The sequence below is a fragment of the Bidens hawaiensis genome, unplaced genomic scaffold (assembly GCF_021521415.1).
Source record: "Bidens hawaiensis isolate Kalapana, Puna unplaced genomic scaffold, B.hawaiensis_p1.1 tig00031803_1, whole genome shotgun sequence".
Lineage (NCBI taxonomy): Eukaryota > Viridiplantae > Streptophyta > Magnoliopsida > Asterales > Asteraceae > Bidens > Bidens hawaiensis.
In genome coordinates, this window is record NW_027495380.1 from 182048 (window position 1) to 198521 (window position 16474).

The 16474-nt window shown below is 37.5% G+C and overlaps 1 pseudogene across 1 annotated transcript; it reads left to right on the forward strand.

The window, feature by feature from the left end:
- The first annotated feature begins 52 nt into the window (after nucleotides 1–52).
- LOC143582608 (protein NRT1/ PTR FAMILY 8.3-like) lies at nucleotides 53–10834 on the forward strand (annotated as a pseudogene). The gene is made up of 6 exons (XR_013144001.1): nucleotides 53–217; nucleotides 2469–2571; nucleotides 2652–2869; nucleotides 3440–3986; nucleotides 4810–5543; nucleotides 10640–10834. The product of XR_013144001.1 is annotated as a protein NRT1/ PTR FAMILY 8.3-like (transcript).
- Nucleotides 10835–16474: the final 5640 nt, after the last annotated feature.

A 16474-nucleotide genomic window follows, 5' to 3' on the forward strand; every position in this document is an offset into this window, starting at 1 on the left:
GTCTTGTTTGTTCCTATATAAAAATAATATCTACCTGTCTTGCTGTATTTGCGGGAATCTTATATGATACTCTATCACAAACAAAACAAGTGCTTCAACCTTAAACACACGTCTCCTTAAAAACCAAACCACCAACACACACACACAGAGGTTTGATCTCATCATGGGAACTCACGAACAAGAACAAGCATTGCTCTTAGAAGATGCACTCATTGAGGTCATTATTATTATTATTAATTATTAATTAGTTTTCAGTTTCAAATCAAAACTTATTGTTAAATTAATTTTGAAGTAATCTACATATATGATTTTGCAATTTTTGTTTGTTGATTTGTGATCCAGCACTAATTTTTATTCCGGGTGTGCTTGGTTCGGTTTTGAATTTTTGAAAACCGTTCGGTTTCAGTTTTTTTGGGTTTTGGGTTTTTTGGATTCGGCTTGGATTTGGATTTTTTAGGTTTTGTCATTTAAGGTTGAAAATTTTTGGCCCAGTACCTCTATCCAAAGGGATAAAGAGGTGGCTTTCAAAGAGACCTTCGGCTCTAAAGTACATTATACAATGTATAATGGAATACAAAAGGAAATCAAAGTCAGTAATATAAAATAGTGATAATACTAATAATAATTATAATACTAATAATACTAATAATAGTAATAATAATAATACTATATATATGTATATGTAAAGAGAATATCATTCTGGTGTGTGACCAAAATAAGGAAAATTGAAGCCCTAATGTATTCCTTTCTCCCTAAAAACCTTAACTTTAATTCTACTTCTCCAAGAATTCCTATCCTCAACCATGTCCTCGGAGAGGTTTAGGTCTATCAAATCATGCCTAATCATCTCGTCCCAAGTCAATTTAGGTCGTCCTCTACCCCTCCTCCCCTCTATAATAATGCTTTCTACGGATCTAACAGGATTCGTCATCTGTCTTCTCTTCACATGTCCAAACCATCTCAATCTCCACTCTCTTATCTTGTCTGCTATGTTCGCTACCCCTAATCTCTCCCGAAACACAACGTTTGTTATTCGGTCTAACCTTGTGTGCCCACACATCCAACGTAGCATTCTCATTTCTGCTACCTCCATCTTTCGCACTTGTGCCTTCTTGATGGCCCAGCAATCTGCTCCGTATAGCATTGCATGTCTAACTGCAATCCTATAAAATTTTCCCTTTAGTTTAGTTGGGAAGCTTTTGTCGCACAATATACCTGGATTATTTTGTTAGCTAATAACAAATTGATTAGTATACATTTGGTGAAAGTATTTGAGTTACACGTTTATTAAGTTAGTGAAAACAACTTAAAATAAAAATTCAAAATCTATAAATTCGGTTCGGTTTGGTTTTTTCAGTTTTTATTACATGTGAAACCAAAACCGAACTTGAACAGGAAGTCCAGTTTTTTCAAAAACATAAAACCAAACCGTCGGTTTTTGTTTCGGTCGCGTTTTTCAGTTTTTTTTTTTGGTTTCGGGTAAGTTTTTTTGGGTTAATGCACACCCCTAGTTTTTATTATGGGATAATGACCAAAAGGTCCATTTGATTTGACGCGTCAATGTCGACAAAATGCCCATTTGACCAACCAATACCAAAATTTCCACCTTAAAAGTCGTTGACATGATCACTTTTTAATAATTATTAGTTGGGATTTTTAACCAACTAGATTATTCGCTAGTTTTGTCACCAACCAAACTAGTCGCTAGTTTTTTTAACCAACCAAACCAGTCGCTTTTTTTTATAGAAAAATCGTTGTAGCCAACCGGATTATTTAGGCGTCAAACGAGGTTTATTTTGGTGTTGTCTATTCTGGCTTCGGACGAAATTTATATGGCTTCCGACGATATTATTTGAACAAGTGGCAGAATCTGGTTGGTTAAATATCCTGTCAAGTAATGATTAAAAAGTTATCGGTTCGACGAGTGTTAATATTAGTCAAAACTGGCGGCGAGTAATGATTAAAAAGTGATCAAGTCGACAAGTTTTAGGGTGGACAATTTGGAAATTGGTTGGTCAAATGGACATATTGTCGACATTGACCGGTCAAATCAAATGGACTTTTTGGTCATTTTTCCTTTTATTATGCTTTACTTCACAGTGTTATGATGCCATTATTTGCAGCAAAAGTTTACTGATACATGAATCCTTCTCAAGTTTATAAGTTATAACCACTCTGTTAATTACCTGATTAATATCCACTAATTTATATATAGTTATATTCACTGGACTATTGATATCAAAGGATTAGTAGCATTCACATTTTTTTTAACAAATGCATTTGATATAATAACAAACACAACATATATATAAATCACAGTGAATGTGATCACTTATGTTCTTCTAATAATTAACCCGATCCTTATTTGTTTGACCCGTACAAACATACGACACGTTATTTGCATATATTAATGTCACGCATATTAATATAATACTAAGTTTAGTTTAACATCTTTGTGTTTTGTGTAGAATGAGAGCAGCCTGTATACCGGAGACGGGTCAGTCGACATTAAGGGACAACCCGTTTTAAAAAGCGATACCGGGACTTGGAAAGCCTGCCCGTTTATTCTCGGTACTCTTCACAACTATTACTTTCACAACATATATATATTTTCCAGTGTTGGTTTTGTAACGGTTTTGAGGTAAAAACAGGTAACGAGTGTTGTGAGCGTCTCGCTTATTATGGCATAGCTACTAATCTAGTCAGTTACCTCACCAAAAAGTTGCATCAAGGAAACGCTGCGGCTGCCGCCACTGTTACGACGTGGCAAGGAACTTGTTACCTCACTCCGCTTATTGGTGCTGTGTTAGAGGATGCTTATTGGGGAAGATGTTGGACTATTGCTGTCTTCTCTGTTATATATTTCATTGTAATGATTTAATGATCATATCTTTAAACTTTGGTATTGGTTTTTATTTATCCCAACTATCATCTTTTGGTCGCTGCTGGTCCCGACTAACGAATTGGCTGCTGACTGTCTCATCTTTTAACGTATTTGTTCCCAACAGTCTGCGACTAACAGAATCCTAACGCTATTACTTGCAGGTTGCTGGAAAAACGATTTTGGCTAGAAAAGTCACACTTTTGTCGAAAAACTCAACCTGAACACCGCCCCACCGCCAACTGACTCACCACCAACCAACCACGGGTCGTGGTTGGTTGGTGGTGGGGACGGTGTTCAAGTTGAGTTTTTCGGAAAAAAATGTTTTCCCGCCAAAAACGTTTTTCTGGGCAACTTGCAAGTAACGGCGTTAGGATTCTGTTAGTCGCTGACCGCTGGTAACAAATACGTTAAAAGATGGGACCGTCAGCAACTAATTCGTTAGTTGGGACCGGCAACGACCAAAATATGATAATTAGGATTAATAAAAACCAATATACCATAATAATAAAATTCTTTTTATTATTTTGAAATAATTATTAATCTTATTGTTCACAGGGAATGGGCACATTGACACTGTCCCGTTTTTAAAACCGGTCGAATGCATAGACACAGTTTGTCCTGAGGCTACGCCTTTACAGTATGCATTTTTGTTTACCGGGCTTTACTTGATTGCACTGGGAACCGGTGGGATCAAACCGTGTGTTTCATCGTTCGGTGCAGATCAGTTTGATGACACGGATGCAAACGAGCGTGTGAAAAAAGGGTCTTTTTTCAACTGGTTTTATTTTTCAATAAATATCGGGGCGTTGGTGTCGGGTACTTTCATTGTTTGGATTCAAGAAAACAAAGGATGGGGATTGGGGTTCGCGATTCCAGCATTCTTTATGGGCGTTGCTATCGTTAGTTTCTTTATAGGAACGCCTCTTTATAGGTTTCAGAAACCCGGGGGTAGCCCGATTACCCGAATGTGCCAGGTTTTAGTTGCATCATTTCATAAGAGAAATATTTCGGTCCCGGATGATAGCTCGCTCTTGTTTGAAACCACCGACAAAGTGTCGGCCATTGGCGGTAGTCGGAAAATTCTCCATACTGACGAGCTCAAGTAATTTTCTCAACTCTAGTTATTTACTTATCGATTGTATATTAAGTTTTTTCAATATTGATTTACAAGTTAGCAGACTCTTACCTGGACTTTAAAAAAACATAACTTTAAAAAGGAAGAGCATGGGCCAAAAGTGAATTACGGGCCCAATTACCAGTCAATAGAAAGGTCTCAACAAGCCGGACCATGTGGCCCGGCTGTCGGACCCAAGCTCAGCTCGGGCTCAGCTTGTTTGTTATTTATTAATTAATTTGTATACATTTTCAATTATTTTATATATTTTGAGAAAAACCTTAATACCAACCTAAGCTCAGCTCGAGCTCGGTTGTGCAGAGTAAATTTAATACATAGAAGTCCAAAAGAGTTCATATAAAAAAAATACATGTTCGAGCTCGGGCTAGGTAACTAATCGAGCTTTATCTGAGGCTCAGGCTCAGCTCGGGTTCGATAAGGCTCTTCTCTTTTCGAGCTTTCTATCGATCTGATCTCAAGTAACTCGCGAGCGACTCCACTTGTTCACCTCTATTACAGTCAGCGGACAAAGTCTCGACGAGCCGGACCATGATGACCCAGTTTTCAGGCCCAAATTCCATCATTCAGGCCTCTAATTTCGCCAATAAAGACTTTTTCCCCAATTTTCGCAATATTCAAACCTTTTTCTTTATTTTACGCGTTTTTTCACTGATTAGCATAATTTACTTTCTTAGTTTTAGTTTTGAGTTAAGTATTTTTAACCATTTATTTCATTGAGAATTATTTCTCCGTATTCTTTATTTTCTTGCTTCCGCTTTGCGTCACTAATTTTTTTAACTTTTCTTTGCAGGTATCTCGATAAAGCTGCGGTAGTGACATCTACCGAGCACGAAACTGGAAGCTACTCAGACTCATGGAAACTATGCACCGTAACACAAGTCGAAGAACTCAAAATCTTAATCCGAATGTTCCCAATTTGGGCAACGGGGATCGTGTTTTCTGCAGTGTATGCACAAATGTCAACATTATTCGTAGAACAAGGTATGGCAATGGACACGACAATCGGGTCATTCACACTACCCGCAGCCACACTTTCAGCTTTTGATGTCTTCAGTGTCATATTCTGGGTCCCAGTTTACGACAGGCTGATTGTTCCATTCGCTAGAAAGTTCACTGGCAATGGGCGCGGTTTTTCAGAGCTGCAACGAATGGGTATAGGTTTGTTTCTATCAATATTTTGCATGGCAGCTGCAGCTTTGGTAGAAATAAAGCGGCTCGACGTTGCAAATTCTTCTAATTTGGTTAACCAAAACGTTGCAGTACCGATGAGCGTGTTCTGGCAAGCGCCTTAGTATTTCTTTTTAGGCGCTGCTGAGGTGTTTTTCTTTATTGGGCAGGTCGAGTTTTTTTATGACCAGTCGCCTGACGCTATGCGTAGCTTGTGCAGTGCGCTTTCGTTGCTGACTACTGCGTTGGGGAATTATTTGAGCTCGTTTATTTTGACGGTGGTTACTTATTTTAGTGCGCGGGGTGGGAAGCCCGGGTGGATACCGGATAATTTGAATGAGGGTCATCTTGATTACTGTTATGTTGTGGTCTCCGATCCATCATGGGTCGGGTCCGGTTTAGACGAATAGACAGAATTAGGAGATTAAGCTGTTTGAGTTTTGGCCAAGCCCAAAAGCTCTAATCAGGCCCAGTTTAGTTAAAGGGTTAAACCCTAATTGTCTAGTCTATATATTCTCTCCTGTACTTGTAAGTTGGTATCACTCAATAATAAGAAAACCCTAGTTATCGACAGTGGACGTAGGTCATACACCGTGACCGAACCACTTAAATCCTTGTGTCTCTTTCGTTTATTCTTTCGGTTTTACTATTGTATTCGTGTTTGTGTGTGACTCCGAACCTAACAATTGGTATCAGAGCCTGGTTCTCGATTATACACACAGTTCCGCCGCCGCTGCTCCGCTGCTACAGTTCCACCGCCGCTGCTACAGTACCGCTGCCGCCGCTACAGTACCGCCGCCGCCGCTACAGTACCGCGCCGCCGCTACAGTACCGCCGCCGCTGCTACAGTTCCGCCGCCGCTGATTAGGGTTCCGCAGCTGCTGGTTCGTTTTTTCTGATCAGTTTCCAGTCCTTTTATTCCTTGGGTAGTTTGGTTGTTTGCTGTAATCAAAACTCAGTTTGGATAATGGCTGAGGACGGAAAGATCAAGATTGAGAAGTTTGATGGTCAGGATTTTGGATGGTGGAAAATGCAAATTGAGGATTTGCTATGTCAGAAAGACTTAATGGAAGCACTAGAAGAGAGGAAACCGGAAAGTATGAAAGATGATGAGTGGAAGGTACTTGACAGAAAAGCCATAGCTGTTATTAGACTCTCACTAGCTAAGAATGTGGCATTCAATATTGTAAATGAAACTACCACGTATGGTCTTATGAAAGCCTTGTCAAATATGTATGAAAAGCCTTCTGCATCAAACAAGGTATTTCTGATTAGACAGCTAGTTAACACCAGAATGAAGGAAGGGGCATCTGTTACCTCTCATGTTAATGACTTCAACACTATTATTTCTCGTTTGTCTTCTGTTGATATCAAGTTTGATGATGAAGTTCAAGCGTTACTCTTGTTATCCTCGTTACCCGAAAGTTGGTCAGGGACTGTTACTGCAGTTAGTAGTTCTTCTGGGAATACTAAGCTTACTTTTGAAGGAGTCCGGGATTTGATTTTAGGGGAGGACATAAGAAGAAGGAATTCTGGTGAGACATCTAGTTCTATATTGAGCACCGAAGGGAGAGGTAGGAGAAGAGAGAAAGGTAATGGCAGGGGTAGGTCAAAGTCTAGAAGAAGAAGTCAGTCAAAGCCCAGAAAAGACATTGAGTGTTGGAATTGCAAAGAAATGGGGCATTTCAGAAACCAATGCCCTAACCCCTCAATTTCAAAAGAAAAGAAAGAATCTAAGAAGGAAGTTAATCTGGCCACCGGTTCAGATGATTCAGAAGGTTCAGAAGAGACTCTTATCTGCTGTGTTGAAGAATCAACAGATTCATGGATTATGGATTCTGGTGCATCTTTTCATGCCACTTATAGCACGAAGAAGATGAAGAATCTCCGAACAGGTAATTTTGGTAAAGTTCGTTTGGCTAATAATCATGCTGTTGATATCACGGGGATGGGGGATATTGAACTAAAAACTTCATTGGGCACCTCATGGACTCTAAAGGATGTTTGGGTCGTTCCTAGCCTTAGAAGAAAGCTAATTTCTGTTGGGCAGTTAGATGACCAAGGATATGATGTTATGTTTGGTGGGGGTCAATGGAAAGTTGTGAAAGGGAATCTTGTGATCGCCAGAGGTAAAAAGAAGGGCACTTTATACATGGTTGAAATTCCAGCTGATGGGGTAAATGCAGTGACCAGTGGACCGACTCAGTCTAGTTTGTGGCACCAACGACTCGGCCACATGAGTGAAAAAGGGATGAAAATGCTCGTTGCTAGAGGAAAAATTCCAGAACTGAAGAAGGTTGAATCTGAATTTTGTGAACCATGTGTTTTCGGTAAAAAGAAGAAAGTATCTTTTGTGAAGACCGGAAAACAACCGAAAGCTCAGAAATTGGAGCTTATTCACTCTGATGTCTATGGACCAACTTCAGTCTCTTCTTTGGGAGGATCGCACTATTATGTCACCTTCATTGATGATTCGACACGCAAGGTATGGGTTTACTTTCTTAAAAATAAATCTGATGTTTTTGATACTTTTAAGAAATGGAAAACTGCTGTTGAATTGGAAACTGATTTGAAGGTGAAATGCTTGAAGTCGGATAACGGTGGTGAATACGTTAGCAAAGAATTCCGTGATTATTGTGAAGAGTACGGTATTCGGATGATCTTTACAGTCCCTGGCACTCCTCAACAAAATGGAGTGGCAGAACGAATGAACAGGACGTTAAATGAAAGGGCAAGAAGTATGAGACTTAATGCCGGGCTTCCAAAGACGTTCTGGGCAGATGCAGTTAACACTGCAGCTTATTTAATTAACCAGGGATTGTCAGTACCGTTGGGTTTCAAGACACCAGAAGAAGAGTGGAAAGGTAAAGCTGCAGATTATAAGCATTTGAAAGTCTTTGGGTGTAGCGCTTATGACCTAGTGAAAAATGACAAGCTTGATGCTAAAGCTAAAAAATATGTTTTCATTGGATATGGGTCAAACGAAATGGGCTACAGGCTTTGGGATTTAGAAAGCAGAAAAGTAGTCAGAAGCAAGCATGCAACTTTTAATGAGGCTGAGTTATACAAAGATAGAAACACTTCAAAATCAAGGGTTCAGAAAGAGCAGGTTGAATATGAAATTGATGCTCAGAAAAAGACAGTTGAGTCAGCTACCGAACCCGAGACAGAAACTGAAGAAACCACAGTTCCTGAATTTGAAGATGATGATATTGGTGGAAATGAAGAGTCAGAGGGAGTCTCTGACAGTGGGAGTTCAGAGTCTGAGGATGAACAGTCTCCACAAGAACCTGACCCGCCTCAGCACTGGGTTAGGAGGTCCACCAGAGTTTCTAAACAGCCGGTACGTTACAAACCTTCAGTTAATTATCTCCTTTTAACTGAAAATGGTGAGCCAGAGAGTTATTATGAAGCACTTAAGTTGAAAGATTCGCTCCAGTGGGAGCATGCTATGAAGGAGGAGATGAACTCTTTGAGTAAAAACCAGACATGGGTTTTAACCAAGTTTCCACCAGATAAAAGAGTTCTACAGAATAAATGGGTCTATAGAGTCAAGGAAGAACATGATGGGTCTAAATGATACAAAGCTCGTTTAGTGGTCAAGGGTTTCCAGCAAAAGAAGGGAATTGATTATAATGAAATATTCTCTCCAGTTGTGAAGATGACCACCATCAGATTGATCTTAAGTATTGTTGCTGCAGAAAATTTACATCTAGAGCAATTAGATGTTAAGACAGCATTTTTACATGGTGATCTTGACGAGGAGATCTATATGGCACAACCTGAGGGATTTTAGGTTGCCGGGAAAAAAAAATGGGTCTGCAAATTGAAGAAAAGCTTGTATGGTCTGAAGCAGGCACCTAGGCAATGGTACCTAAAGTTTGATGATTTTATGGTGAGAACTGGGTACAAGAAATGCGAGGCCGACCATTGCTGCTACTTAAAGAAGTTTAAAGGCTCATATATCATTCTACTTCTTTATGTAGATGATATGTTAATTGCAGGATCTGATATGAAGGAGATTCGCAAGTTGAAGAAACAGTTGTCTGATGAATTTGAGATGAAAGATCCAGCCAAACAGATTTTGGGGATGAGTATATCCAGAAAGAAAGATGGCTCCATAACACTATCCCAAGAGAAATACATAGGGAAAGTGTTAGAAAGATTCAGGATGAATGATGAGAAGACTAAACCGAGAAACACACCTCTGGGAAGTCATTTCAAACTTACCAAAGACCAGTCTCCCAGAACAGAGGAAGAAAGAACAGAGATGGCTAAAGTTCCGTATGCATCTGCTGTTGGCAGTCTCATGTACGCCATGGTTTGTACACGGCCAGACATTGCTCATGCTGTCGGGGTAGTTAGTCGTTTTATGTCGGATCCGAGAAAGGAACATTGGGAAGCGGTGAAATGGTTACTCAGATACTTAAAGGGTACTTCCAGTTTGGGGTTATGTTTTAAGGGGAAAGATACAATTCTCAGGGGTTATTCAGATGCTGATCTGGGTGGATGTAAGAAGACGTTTAAAAGCACTACTGGTTATGTTTTCACAGTTGGGGGAACAGCAGTATGTTGGATGTCCAGACTTCAGAAAAGTGTTGCTTTATCAACCACTGAGGCAGAATATATGGCAGCAGCCGAAGCAAGTAAAGAATTAGTATGGTTGAGAACTTTTCTTGAAGAGTTGAGAAAGAAACAGGCAAAGTTCTTCTTATATTGTGACAATGAGAGTGCAGTGAAACTTGCGAAGAATCCAGTCTATCATTCGAAGACTAAGCACATCGGGAGGAGATATCACTTTGTCAGAGATTTGATCAGTGATGGTGTTTTCAGTTTGAAAAATATCTCAGGTGCTAAGAATCCAGCAGATATGTTCACCAAGCCGGTGATGCTGGATAAGCTGAAGCTGTGCAGAGCTTCAGCAGGCCTTCAGAAATAATGTTGAGAAGGCGAAGGGTAACTAGGAGGTGCAAAACCAGATGGGTTTTATTTTACATGTACAAGGCAATGCAGGTGAAGACATTTTACGTCTCCAAATGGGAGCAGGTTGAAATGTTTGACGCATCCAAGTGGTGGTTTAGAGAAGATGTCTCGAAGCCCAAGTGGGAGATTGTTATGTTGTGGTCTCCGATCCATCATGGGTCGGGTCCGGTTTAGACGAATAGACAGAATTAGGAGATTAAGCTGTTTGAGTTTTGGCCAAGCCCAAAAGCTCTAATCAGGCCCAGTTTAGTTAAAGGGTTAAACCCTAATTGTCTAGTCTATATATTCTCTCCTGTACTTGTAAGTTGGTATCACTCAATAATAAGAAAACCCTAGTTATCGACAGTGGACGTAGGTCATACACCGTGACCGAACCACTTAAATCCTTGTGTCTCTTTCGTTTATTCTTTCGGTTTTACTATTGTATTCGTGTTTGTGTGTGACTCCGAACCTAACAATTACTTCTTTTGGCTTTTGGCTTTTGGCTGGGCTTAGTTGCTTGAACATGTTTGTTTATATTGTGTGTGCTAAGGTTTATAAGTTTAAGGCTGCTTCTTGATTAGATTAATGTTGGTATATAATTTGTTGATATTGTACTTTAGCACATTGCTCTCTCTTTTGTTTGACTTTGAAAAGTGCATATGATATTATGATTTACACAAAGTTTGATGATTATGTGTTGACATCTACTTTGGATCTGAGTAATAAGTTTTGGAAATAAATTAGTGGGTTCTTTTTTTTCGAACTGTGACTTTTACAGTTAAGCTATCTCACTGCGCGAACACGTCGCGTTACAAACTTTGAATAATAAAAGGGAAGGCTATACGGATATCATTGACATAGTATCCATACATAACTAACAAGTTATACGGGTCATATATTTTTTACATATCATATGTAGTGTGTAAGTTTATTATGTGAGTTTATACAACTTTACTAGAAATTAAGTGATGTAACACTTATGTGTTATGTTGTGTTATGGTCCTATGTTAAGAGTTATATGGGATATTCGGACATATAACTTCATATGACTTATATGATGTAACATGCATGCTTATGTTTAGATTAGAGGTGGTATACCTATAATATCACGCATAGAATTACCCATGTAGGGAAGAGGCTATCGACGATGTACAATGCGAGGAGGTGGCAAAGAATATCACATGCCGGATGGGGAAATCTTAGATGCATATGGCTTACGAGTTACAAGTCATACTTTTGAGTTAATAAGTTACCAATGAAATTAAATGCATATTGTTTTGTAAATTGTAGTGGGGCGTTGGAATGTACCGAACACCTAGTGATTACATGTCTGGTCTTGAAACGAATTTGGCTGGCGAATCAATAAATGCAATCGCTTTAGTGACATTTTGGTGGATATATGGAAAGTAAAAAAAAATAATAATAACCCCAAGCACGTTATATATATTATTTTGTTACTTATACAGGTTATAAGGAGGTTAAATAATAAAATCCCAAATACCCCCATTAATCTTTGTTTGTAATGAAATTTTTCTTTCATAGCTTTTTGCTAAGTTTTTTAGAATACATCGCCGTCAAGACAAATAGCATCGCCTATGTTATTGATTAATTAATTATTTGACATGGATTTTCGAATAACGTTAGCTTTAGGTTATGCAAATAAATTGGATGTAGCTCAATGATAGAGTACTTACTTTACAAGTGAGAGGTAGGGGGTTCAAACCTCATTATTACCAATTTATTTGAGAGATATGAGGATGACCCTGGCTTGCCAGGGTTCGAGTCCTGATCTCACCCGGTTTTACCGGCTCCTCGCTGTCGTGCCATTTGGCGGGCGTGGGGGTCGGGTTTTATCCGGTGAATCCCTCAATAGATGGACTGCTAGGGGCTCCGTCCGTCCAGACTAGTGGCCAGCTCGGGCTACCTTTAACCAATGGGGGCCGCGTACAGAGTACTCGGCGTCACTTAGTTGGTCGTTAAAAAAAAGTACTGACATGCCATCTAACGCCTAGACAACAACTAGACTTTAGTATAATATATGCCACGTGGTATTTATGCTAATTAAAAATTTTAAAGCTGGAATAGTTTTCTAATAATATTATTTATTTCGAGTATTTAGTATTTGACATTATTATTTCAAATATAGTTCTAAGAAGTTTGAAAACCTTTAATTATTGATTAAACTAGTCAGGTGTCCGTGCGATGCAGCGAGATACGCACGAACGTTATCGATGTCAGTGCGTTCCTCGCAACAGTACGTGCATATCCCGATGATGGTATGTGCGTAACGTGACATCAGACATGTAACCGGTGTTGGTAATCCCGTCACACAACGCATACATGCAAGTAATTTGGTACGCATAAACAAGGTCATCCACGTAACTAATGCCTGAACGCGCGTAACCGGTGACGAAAATCAAGAAGCAAAGATGAAATGTACAGTAATTTCAAGTAGACCATTTTTTAACCCAACCCGTTTTGACGCGAAACCCATTCCAACCCAACATCATAGTTTTTGTTAATTTATATAATACTTACACTTTTGCCCCTTATCCTAAACAAACTACCCCCACGACTTTTAAACGGCCTTAACTTTTTCACACGTTAATATTTTTTTAAAAAAAATTACATTATAAAAACGAGAATTTTATTATCTTTAATTTGAGTATCATATTGTTATAGTTTATTAATTTTAAAAAAATTAACATATTACGTGATTATCAATTAGTACCAGCAAAATGTCGGACATGTTCGGCTCATGGGTCATAACAAATTATGGTCAGAATATGTCGATACAAAAAATGGTTAATTTGGTTCGGTTCTCTATGGGTTCAGGTCAAAAGAGGTAAAATTGTAATTTATTTTTGACAAAGTTGAACTTAACAGTTTATTATATGGTTAAAGACAAAAGTGCCCTTAAAATCTTATAATTTGATCCATTAATTATTGTACAAGTTGCATTATTGATTGGACCTCTTAAAATTTAAGAGGTCCTTCACCCACTCTTTATATATAGTAGAGATGAAAGAGTCTAAATATAATTAACTAAGTTTGTAAAATGTAATCAGGATTAAATAAGACGTTAAGAATGGTATATGAGTGTTTCATCGACACAAATCCATTGCTACGATGGGATCGATGGAAAGTCAAGACTCTGAGTAACGTGAGCCCGACAAACAATTTTCGTAATTTAGTTTGCGTGTCAAGTGTGGAAAAATGCTACAGTTAATTTTGTCTCTACTTTTATATTTTGTTAAATGCATCAAACTTTTATCTATTATTAAAAAATAGTTATACCATAAAACTGAGTATTTTATTTTTGTTAAAAGAGTCATTTTATAAATAACCGTCCTAGCAAGACGCTAAGACTTTAAAAAACCACATTAGATATACAATAAAGAATTCTTAATCCACTCGATTCTAATCTCTAAATATATATTGCATTTCTAGTTCATATTATTAAGTAGTTTAATCTGAATCCAAATCCCCCTTGCGAGTTGCGAAACCGCATCTAATTGGGCAATTGATAAAGAGAGCTCTCCAAACCAAACCAAACCAAACCAAACCAAAGTAAAACAATAATAATAATAATAACTTTAATATGAATCCAATTATTACAATTGTATTCAATTCTTATATTCTCGTTTTTAGATTAACAATTGGGTCTCTAATAAGCCCCTTTTCCGCCATTACTTGATTTTTTTTGTTAGCAAAAACTAAAATATCAAGAGTTGGTAATTGTTGTTGGAGACTTGATCTCCAACACACTAAAATATATTAACTCTTTGGAAATAAAATGTAGACAAATTAATTTTTTTTAAGAAAGAGTAGATGAGAACAATAAATAATATGCAATTCTATTTGATCTGGTGAGAATAAAGATGATCGGACATGTTAGTGGCCCGTCGGATATTTAAATTAACCGTTAAAATAAATTCTATTTGATAACAGAGGCCGTGAAATCAAAATTTGAGAAAGGGTGTAATTTATTAATTGACCACATGGTAACAATTGTTTTGAGACAAACGAATAGGACAATTGAGGAACAATTATTTTCTAATTTTGTTATTGATTATTTGTATGTATGATTTAATTTTATGTATGGTAAAATTATATTATATTTGTTATTATTACTCAGTTTTTAATATGATCTTTTAATACCACACAATGATCTTGCTTCGAATACTTACTATTAAGAGCATTCACATCTTGTCAATTAAAATAAGTGAAACACGTTTTTATAATATATGAAGTGGTTTATGGTGTTGTGCGTAGATTAGAGAGAAAATCAGTAATTTTATAGTATATCTGAAAAGTTATTGTTCACCCATCATAATTTTTTTTAATATTTTTTAAAAATAATTGTAAATGAAGGAAAGAGAAAATGTAATTATAAAAAAATAAAAAGAAAATATTATTTAGTAAACATGAATGAAAAACGCAGTCCACGGATGACGGACACTCTTCCCCTCGGCTTCCCTTCACTTTTTTCATTAAAAACAAGGTACACTCCACGGACTCCGGTGAAAAGCTACCCGGGAGTGATGTTCTCACCAGGTGCCGACTTCTTCATGATTCTCCACCGAAACGACTCCGTGTGCTCTTATAACAAGTAGTAGGTTAGCAAATACGTACACCACTAGCCGGTACTCAGTAGTCACAAGACTAAAAGTTGGTTTAATTTGAATTAGCAAGGTGTGGGGCCCACATGCACCAACCGAAGACCATGAAATTTGATTTTGTTTCCAGAATTCTCAACAAGTCCAGCATGCATATAGAAGGGGGCCCTGGGCCCACACCCAATATAATGTCCTGAAGATTTGGCCCCACCACAATAAAAGAAAGCCTGGCCCACACTTACCAATTCTCACAACAAACTGACAAAGTGAACAAAATGTTCCAGTAGAGTACACCACCCCTCTAATCATTCACCTTCAAGTCTTCAACAATCATAAAGTAAAGTGACCTAGTCAAGTTGTATTAAATTACTAAACTAATATCACTCTTTTTTTTTCTCAAAACTAACAAGTTGAAATGTTTTAAAAACCAGCCTTTTACTTGTACCGGATATGGTTAAATAATAATCGGGTTAAATAGTTTATCTTATAATTTCATATAATACAGCTTCAACTCATAAAATAACACAGAAGTACATTCATAAATATCACAAATGAACCAAACTGTACGCATGAACAATGATCGAGTCAACTAAGAAGTGTATACTTTGTATACGAAATTAATCAATTACAATAGGTGTAAAAAATCAACATTGGATTTGCAGGATACAAAATTGGTTAATTACCAATAATACTGCTATAAATGAAATTTTACTGGGTATGTTCGTTTATTTGAACATGGATTTATAATACGTGAAACAAAAATGTTTTAGCATAAAATTATGTTTTTAGTTAAGAGAAAACCGTGAAGAATACTTTTTGTTTCTATTATATTTCTCTAGTCATGTAACTATCTCAAAAAAATGTTTATATACGAGATTAAGCTACTTACAAGTCCCATATTACTATTATTCGTGTATAAGACCTTTTTCTTTCACTCATCAATTTAACTTTCGGGTACCATGATGTTCGTTTTGTGGAGTATTTACAGGAGAGTTGTATCGTCAGTCTATGGCGGGTGACATACAAGCTACATGATGCTTGTATATTTAGTTATCGTGTTAGACACTAATGGGTGACATACAAACTACACGATGCTCGCATGCAACGTTCTTAACTTACCATATAGTGAGAGTACGATTAGTGAATGGTTTATGTGTCGGCTACTCATTCTGACCTCAAATTGACCTTTGTCGTGTCACCTTGGAGATTCGTCACCCCGCATAATAACCAACTAAATACCTTTATGTTACCTTCTTTCCCTAAGACATATATTCCCATAGCTACACCTGCATTGTTGGTGTTTACATGCTCTTATCTTATTAATTTAGGGATGTGTTATTCATACACTCTTTATAGGGTGTATATAAAGATAATATGTGTGTTAAGAGGGTGTGTGAATAACCAAAAAGGGTGTGTGAATAACCATTGCCTTAATTCAATAACTTATTGTCAGTTTTAATAACATAACACCACATTGGCATCATACAATGCTTGGTTATGTTGCATGTTTTCTCGATATAAGAAGGTTTTGGAAGAAAAACGGCAAATATATAGTCATTGTATTAGTGGTTAATACTTTGTCAAAGTAAGCATAGTAAACACATATGTTAAGTGCTTAGTTTGGTCTTCTCCATTAAGATATTTATGTTATTGGGAAAAAAAACATGTGACAACCAAGCAATGTTGTGCTACCTAGTTGCATTA